The 9,253-nt window shown below is 46.2% G+C and overlaps 1 non-coding gene across 1 annotated transcript; it reads left to right on the forward strand.

Annotated features, from left to right (window-relative positions):
- The first annotated feature begins 4,298 nt into the window (after positions 1-4,298).
- On the forward strand, positions 4,299-4,425 carry LOC129461381 (small nucleolar RNA ACA64). Its single transcript, XR_008650526.1, has one exon. It is a non-coding gene; the product is annotated as a small nucleolar RNA ACA64 (small nucleolar RNA).
- The last annotated feature ends 4,828 nt before the right edge of the window (positions 4,426-9,253 follow it).

Genomic DNA, 9,253 nt, shown 5'->3' on the forward strand with positions numbered 1-9,253 from the left:
AGCAATCCAATTATCCATCAAGGAATGAATGAATCAACTAAATGTGGCCTATCCATACAATGGAATACACACACACACATACACACGCACACACATATATGATTTGCAAAATTTTCTTCCATATATATACTGATGCAAAAATCAATTTCCTTCCAATGTAAAGCATACATGTGGTTGGTTTGAGAAGAGCCCAGTGCCCAGGCTAGGGTTGTAGGGTTCAAAATCCCCATCAAAGCCAAGTGCTCAGGTGTTACAGCGATTCCTTTTCTAAAGTGCCTCGACGAGTAGAGGTGGGAAAGGGATGTGTGGAAGCCTCGAGGCCATTTTGCTGTTAACTTTTAACAGTAAAAGTTAAAATGGATAGGATGAGGTCACTTTAAGTGTCTGTGTTTGTAAACAAGGGCCACAGTTCTGTTTTCCTTTTAAAAAACAAACTAACAAAAATCCTTACATATGCAGCCAAGTGTGGTGGCTCATGCCTGTAATTCCAGTACTTTGGGAGGCCAAAGTGGGAGGATCACTTGAGGTCAGGAGTTTGAGACCATCCTGGGCCACATAGTGAGACCCTCGTCTCTATTCAAAAAACAAAAGGAAAAAAGAATTCTTACATATGACAGCCTGGTCTCTCAAAGAAGGTCACTACGTAATGATTAACAGGTCAATTCAGCAAGAGCATATAAAAATTGTAAATATATTTGCACCCAACACTGGAACACCCAGATATAGGAGTAGAAAATACTTCCAAACTCAATCTACAAGGCCACTATTACCCTGATACCAAAACCAGACAAAGACACATCAAAAAAAGAAAACTATAGGCCAATATCACTGATGAATATTGATGCAAAAATCCTCAACAAAATGCTAGCAAACTGAATTCAACAACACATTAAAAATAGAATGCATCGTGACCAAGCGGGATTTATCCCAGGGGTGCAGGGTTGGTTCAACATATGCAAATCAATTAATGTGATACATCATATCAACAGAATGGAGGACAAAAACCATATGAGCATTTCAATGGATGCTCAAAAAGCATTTGATAAAATTCAACATCTCTTCATGATACAAACCCTCAAAAAACTGAGTACAGAACGAACACACCTCAACACAATAAAACCCATATATGGGCCAGGCGTGGTGGCTCATGCCTGTAATCCCAGTACTTTGGGAGGCTGAGGCAGGTGGATCACGAGGTCAGGAGATCTAGATCATCCTGGCTAACACAGTGAAACCCCGTCTCTACTAAAAATACAAAAAATTAGCCGGGCGTGGTGACAGGTGCCTGTAGTCCCAGCTACTCGGAAGGCCGAGGCAGGAAAATGGCATGAACCCGGGAGGTGGAGCTTGCAGTGAGCCGAGATTGCACCACTGCACTCCAGCCTGGGCACCTGGGCAACAGAGAGAGACTCCATCTCAAAAAAAAAAAAAAAAAAAAAAACATATATGACAAACCAATAGCTAGTATTATACTGGATGGGCAAAAACTGAAAGCCTTTCCTCTAAGATCGGGAACACAACAAGGATACCCACTTTCGCCACTGTTATTCAACATAGTACTGGAAGTCCTAGCTGGAGCAATCAGACAAAAGAAAGAAAGAAAGGGCATCCAAATTGGAAAGGAAGAAAGCAAATTGTCCTTGTTTGCAAATATTATAATCCTATATCTGGAAAAAACTAAAGACTCCACCAACCAGCACTTTGGGAGGCTGAGGCAGGTGGATCACAAGGTCAGGAGTTTGAGACCAGCCTGGCCAATATCGTGAAACTCCATCTCTACTACAAATACAAAAATTAGCTGGGCAATGGTGGCGTGCACCTGTAGTCCCAGCTACTCGGGAGGCTGAGGCAGAAGAATCGCTTGAACCCAGGAGGCGGGGTTGCAGTGAGCTGAGATCATACCACTGCACTTCAGCCTGGGCGACAGAGTGAGACTCTGTCTCAAAAAAAAAAAAAAAAAAAAAAGACTCCACCAAAAAACTACTAGAACTGATAACCCAATTCAGTAAAGTTCCAGGATACAAAATGAACATACAAAAATCAGTAGCATTTCTATATGCTAACAGCAAACAATCTAAAAAAGAAGTCAGTAATCCCATTTATAATAGCTACAAATAAAATTAAATACCTAGGAATTAACTTACCCAAAGAAGTGAACGATACCTACAATGAAAACGATAAGACACTGATGCAAGAAATTGAAGAGGACAAAAAAATGAAAAGATACTCATGCTCATGCATTGGAAGAATCACTATTTTTTTTTTTTTTTTTTTTTGAGACGGAGTCTTGCTCTGTCACCAAGGCTGGAGTGCAGTGGCACGATCTTGGCTCACTGAAGGCTCCACCCCCCGGGGTTCACTCCATTCTCCTGCCTCAGCCTCCTGAGTAGCTGGGACTACAGGCACCCGCCACCTTGCCCAGCTAATTTTTTGTATTTTTAGTAGAGACGGGGTTTCACCGTGTTAGCCAGGATGGTCTCGATCTCCTGACCTCGTTATCCGCCCGCCTCGGCCTCCCAAAGTGCTGGGATTACAGGCGTGAGTCACCGCGCCCAGCCTAGAATCACTATTGTTAAAATGTCCATACTAACCAAAGAAATCTAGAGATTTAATGCAATCCCAATCAAAATACCAACGACACTCTTCACAGAAATAGAAAAAAACATCCTAAGATGTATATGGAACCAAAGAAGACCCAGAATAGCCAAAGCTATCCTAAGCAAAAAGTACAAAACTGGAGGAATCATATTACCTGACTTTAAATTATTTAAATATGACTATAAATCATATTATCTAACTTTAGAGCTACAGTAACCATAATGGCATGGTACTGGAATAAAAACAGACACAAAGATCAGTGGAACCGAATAGAGGAGCCAGAGATAAATCCATACGTCTATGGTGAACTCATTTTTGACAAAGGTGCCAAGAACATACATTGGGAAAAGGACAGTCTCTTCAACAAAGAGACTGGGAAAACTGGATAACCTTATGCAAAATAATGAAACAGACCCCTCTCTCTCACCATATACAAAAATCAAATCAAAATCAGTTAAAGACTCAAATCTAAGACCTTAAACTATGAAACTACTAAAAGAAAATATAGGGAAATTCTCCAGAACATTGGAGTGGGCAAAGATTTCTTGAGTAATACCCTACAAGCACAGGCAACCAAAGCAAAAATAGATAAAGGGGTCACATTAAGTAAAGAGCTTCTGTACAACAAAGTGAAAAGACAAGCTACAGAATGGGAGATAATATTTGCAGACTACCCATCTGACAAGGAATTGATAACCAGAATATAGACCGGGCACAGTGGCTCATGCCTGTAATCCCAGCACTTTGGTAGGCCGAGGCGGGCGGATCACGTGGTCAGGAGTTTGAGACCAGCCTGACCAACATGGAGAAACCCCGTCTCTACTAAAAATACAAAATTAGCGGGGCATGGTGGCACATGCCTGCAATTCCAGCTACTCAGGAGGCTGAAGCAGGAGAATCGCTTGAACCCATGAGGCGGAGGTTGTGGTGAGCTGAGATCGCACCATTGCACTCCAGCCTGGGCAACGAGAGCAAAACTCCATCTCAAAAAAACAAAAACAAAAACAAAATCAAAAAAATCAAAATCAAAAAAATCTATAGAAATCAAAAAACAAAATAAAAAAATCTATAGAAAAAAATCTAATAGGCTGGGCGCGGTGGCTCACACCTGTAATCCCAGCACTTTGGGAGGCCAAGACGGGTGGATCACGAGGTTAGGGGATCGAGACCATCTGGCTAACACGGTGAAACCCCGTCTCTTCTAAAAATACAAAAAAAAAAAAAATTAGCTGGGCGTGGTGGCGGGCGCCTGTAGTCCCAGCTACTCAGGAGGCTGAGTGAGGCAGTAGAATGGTGTGAACCCAGGAGGCGGAGCTTGCAGTGAGCCGAGATCGCGCCACTGCACTCAAGCCTGGGCGACAGAGCGAGACTCCGTCTCAAAAAAAAATCTAATAATCTGATTAAAAATAGGCAAAAGATCTGAAAAGACATTTCTCAAAAGAAGGCATGCAAATGGCAAACAGTTATATGAAAAGGCCAACATCATTGATCATCAGAGAAATGCAAATCAAAACTATTATACAATGAGGTATCATCTCACCCCTGTTAAAATGGCTTTTATCCAAAAGTCAGGCAGTAACAAATGCTGGAGAGGATGTGGAGAAAAGGGAACCTTTGTACACTGTTGGTGGGAACGTAAATTAGTACAACCACTATGGAGAACAGTTTGGAGCTTCCACACACAAAAAAATAAAACCGGCGTTGGTTGAAAATCACTCCCGGCTTTGGCCGTGGCCGCGGGTGAGATTCGGCGCCCAGAGCCTCCGGGGGCCTCAGCTCACCGCGCGCTGCCCCATGTGCGGCAGTGAAACCCAGGCCCCGACAGGCGCCGCGGCCTCCCCCCCGGGTGCGGCCGCTCGCGAGGTCTGGCCTCTGACTCCTGACCCCGACTGCATACTCCTAACCCTGTTTTTTCTCCGCAGGACACTAGTCCTCCTACGCCTGAGACCGACGTCGCCAGGGCGGCGGGGTCGGGGGAACTTGGCTGTCCCCCATCTTTCAAATAAAGCTGTTTGTCTAACTCGAAAAATAAATAAATAAATAAAAATAGAGCTGCCATTTGATCCAGCAACCCCACTTTTAGGTAAATACCCCAAAGAAAGGAAATCCATGTATTGAAGAGATATCTGCACCCCTATGTTTATTGCAGCATTATTCACAATCCCCAAGATTTGGAAGCAACCTAACTCTCCCTCAACAGATGAACGGATTTAAAAAAAAAAAAAAAATGTTCCGAATACACAATGGAGTACTATTCAGCCATAAAAAAGAATGAGATCCTGTCATTTGCAACAATTTGGATGGAATTAGAGGTCATTATGTTAAGCGAAATAAGCCAGGCACAGAAAGACAAACTTCACATGTTCTCACTTATCTTTGGGAGCAAACAATTAAAACAATTGACCTCATGGAGATAGAGTAGAAGGATGGTTACCAGAGGCTGGAAAGGGTAGTGCGGGGGTTGGGGGAAGGGGAAGTGAGGATGGTTAATGGCCACAAAAAATAGAATGGATGAGACCTAGTATTTGCTAGCATAACAGGGTGATTACAGTAAAAAATAATTTGGTTTCACATTTTTAAATAACTAAAAGAGTATAATCGGCTTGTTTGTAACACAAAGGATAAATGCTTGAGTTGATGGATTCCCCATTTACCATGATGTGATTATTACGCGTTGCATGCTTATATCAAAATATCTCATGTAACTCATAAATATATACACCTACTATGTACCCACAACAAAATTTAAAATTAAAAATGTAAACATTGCCTGGTCTATGTGAACCTACGGGGTCACAGTTCTGAGTGTCCTGGCAGCATGATGCAAAGCCACTGTCCTCTGGAGAATATCTGACTCTCCTGATCCAGTATGGCCTTGCCTCCAGGGCCCTTTTGCTGTGGATTTACTCCTTAAAGAGTCAGTCATCAAGGGGTTCGCTTTATCTGGAAACTCTTGTCTGGCATTCCCTGCGCGCACACCTATGTCCCCGTTCAGAAGGTTCTTCAGGTAAACGCCAGTGTCCGGTCTGAGGGCCTTTATATCTAACATATGAAGTTCTGGTATAATGCAAATGTCTCTGGTAGGACAGTTTCAGGGAAGCGGGATCGCTCAGCTACCTGACCTCCAGCTGAGATGTGACTCAGGCAACAGGGGGTGGAACCTCACAAACTGTCCAATTGGAGACGCCGCCGGAGCGGTGGGTGGGGCCGCCCTGTACAAAGGCGCGTGGATACCGCGGCGCGAGTTCTGGTTTGCGTCTCTCCTGCCTCGAACGTCGCTAGGTGGCTCTGCCGCAGCCTCTGTCACTCTGGGACCCGCACTGGCAGAGGGAGTCGTAGTTAGGGCGTGGGGACACCGCGGAAGCCGGGAAATGGTGAATGTGCGGGGCCTGGAATCCCGAGACCTGAAGAGCGGCTGGCCGGAACCGGCTGTGGCGGGAACCGGGCCTGCCCGCTGCCACTCCTCGGTCTGTGGACCCGAGGCCCCTGGCGCAGCTCGGCCCTCGGCCTCCTCCCGCCGCAGAGTGAAGCTGGGCCGGCAGCCAGGATCCCAGGAGTGCTGTCCTGTCCCCGTGCAGCTACTGCGGCCCCGGTCCGGGAGCCCTCTGTGGGCAGCTCCATGCCCGTAGCCCCGCGTCTTCCAAGACTGTGTGGGGATCACTGGAGGGTCAGGGGAGAGAAGGAATCCCGGCTCGGGTGTGGCGTTCGTGCGTGGGAGGATCGGTGGTCCGTGGGGTCCCCAGTCTCTTTTTCCCCAGGGGGACCAGTTTGCCCCTTAATTTTACAAACGTGTGAAAACAGGATCTCAAATCTACGACCCCGTTTTCCAGCCTAGCTCTTCCTAGGACAGGAAATCCCTAAATTTGCCAATTCCCTCTTTCATTCCAAATGAAGCTTTCCCTCTCCAATTCACAATATTATTATTCGCCCTGTTAAATACAATTTGTAGGAAGCCATTGGTTTAGACTGAGCTCCTGCACTAGACCCAACAGACCAAACCAAAATGAGTTACCCACGGGGACGTTCCTCGCTACCAAGCTGAAACTAAGTTGTTTATCTGAGAGAAAGAGATGCTGATCAAATCCCCAACAGGCCAGTTTTAGCCAACATGATAAGCAAAGTCCCCTCTGCTTTAACTTTTACCAGAAAAGCAACTTTGAAAGTTCCCGTTTTTCAGCCGGGCGTGGTGGCTCACGCCTGTAATCCCAGCACTTTGGGAGGCCGAGGTGGGTGGACCACTTGAGGTCAGGGGTTCGAGACCAGCCTGGCCAACATGGCGAAACCCCCGTCTCTACTAAAAATACAAAAATTAGCTGCATGATAGCCTGTGCTTGTAGTCCCAGCTACTCAGGGGCCTGAGGTGGGAGGCTCACTTAAGCCCAAGCCCTGGAGGTCGAGGCTGCAGTGAGCTATGATCTCACCACTGCTCTACAGCCTGGGTGACAGAGGGAGACCCTGTCTCAAAAAAATAAACATCAATAGCGGTTGAAAGCCACACGACTGGGGAGCAGCAGCCAGAGACTAGTGACTGCAAGCTAAGACCACTCGAGCCTGCAAAGGGAGGTCACTGAAAGCCCAGATGAGTCTTCCTGGGGAGCCTTCCCCGCAAGTGTCCTACTTGCTCACACCCACCAAGGAAGGAGCTCTTTATACAGAGAGAAGCTACAGAGCACTGGAATCCTGGGAACCGCACGCGGTTTTCGGGGAACCGGGAGGGTTGTAATTGTCTAGGTCGTAATTGTAGTTTCCTTGGGTCTAATTTTAGACATTAGGTTTCAGTTTTGCTTTCACATTAGGGTACACTCATGGTGTAATTTTTCCATATTGAAAAAGTCTGTAAAAGTTACAAGTTCTGTTTCCTGGACATGGGTGTTAATGACTTTGGGAGTTCATTTGTGTCAGAACCTTCATCTGAATCCAGCTGACAGTTTCCTCACTTATGAGAACGAGTGGGAAGGGGCATTCTCTGCTCCCAGAGTTCATTCCTTTGGCTGCTCAGGTGTCCCTGCTCACTGTCACCAGGGACTATTCCACTCTAGGGACTATACCCCAACAGGGAGAGAGAGTGGACTCCAAGCTTTGGTACGTGTTTAACCTTCTGGATGTTGGTTTTTCTTCTGAATTGCGGAGAAGCAGGCTGCTTATCTGAGCTGATTCAATGTTTGTGTTTCTTTCCTTTGGATTCCTTTTTCTGTTGAATATTGCAGCACTTTAACTCCAGTTCCCTTTAGCATTTTGTAATTTTATTCCCTGTATGGGTCTGTAGAATTTTTAGTTTGTTGGTCTTTGAAAATTTAAGTTGATTGAGAAATATGATGTAAGAGAAGCAAATCCTGGAACCAAATAGAATTTTTATTCCTTTCAGGCAAAAGAAGCTCATGGTGTGAGATGGATATGTTTAACTTCTCAGGTGCATTTTTATTTTTACATTAGTTTGTGTGTGTGCATATCCCTAGAAAACTTTGAAACTTCAAAGGCTCTACTATTCCCAGGGCAAATGGATTCCTGTTTTAATTGATACGAGGAAAACTACTCCTTAAAGCTTCTGTAATCTTTGAAAAATTCTACTACATTTAATGGTTATATCCAAACCCTAATGTATTACAATATGCTACTATTTTTTTTTTTTTTTTTTGAGACGGAGTCTCGCTCTGTCGCCCAGGCTGGAGTGCAGTGGCGCAATCACGGCTCACTGCAAGCTCCGCCTCCTGGGTTCACGCCATTCTCCTGCCTCAGCCTCTCCGAGTAGCTGGGACTACAGGCGCCCGCCACCACGCCCGGCTAATTTTTTGTATTTTTTAGTAGAGACGGGGTTTCACCATGGTCTCGATCTCCTGACCTCGTGATCCGCCCGCCTCGGCCTCCCAAAGTGCTGGGATTACAAGCGTGAGCCACGGCACCCGGCCTGCTACTATTTTTTTGAGACGGAGTCTCGCTCTGTTGCCCAGGCTGGGGTGCAGTGGCACCATCTCGGCTCACTGCAAGCTCTGCCTCCCGGGTTCACGCCATTCTCCTGCCTCAGCCTCCCAAGTAGCTGGGACTACAGGTGCCCATCACCACGCCTGGCTAATTTTTTTGTATTTTTAGTAGAGCTGGGGTTTCACCATGTTAGCCAGGATGGTCTTGATCTCCTGACCTCGTGATCCACCCGCCTCGGCCTCCCAAAGTGCTGGGATTACAGGCGTGAGCCACCACGCCTGGCCTGGTCTGGAACTCTTGAGTTCAAGTGATCCTCCTAGCTCGGTCTCCCAAAGTGCTGGGATTACAAATGTGAGCCACTGCACCAGGCCTCCATTCATTTTAGAGAGATAATACATGTGAAGGTTAAAAAAAAAAGTCTCGGCCGGGCGCGGTGGCTCACGCTTGTAATCCCAGCACTTTGGGAGGCCGAGGCGGGCGGATCACGAGGTCAGGAGATCGAGACCATGGTGAAACCCCGTCTCTACTAAAAATACAAAAAATTAGCCGGGCGTGGTGGCGGGCGCCTGTAGTCCCAGCTACTCGGAGAGGCTGAGGCAGGAGAATGGCGTGAACCCGGGAGGCGGAGCTTGCAGTGAGCCGAGATCGCGCCACTGCACTCCAGCCTGGGCGACAGAGCGAGATTCTGTCTCAAAAAAAAAAAAAAAAAAAGTCTATGAGACAGGAAAATCTAACA

The sequence above is a fragment of the Symphalangus syndactylus genome, chromosome 13, assembly GCF_028878055.3.
Source record: "Symphalangus syndactylus isolate Jambi chromosome 13, NHGRI_mSymSyn1-v2.1_pri, whole genome shotgun sequence".
Taxonomy (NCBI): domain Eukaryota; kingdom Metazoa; phylum Chordata; class Mammalia; order Primates; family Hylobatidae; genus Symphalangus; species Symphalangus syndactylus.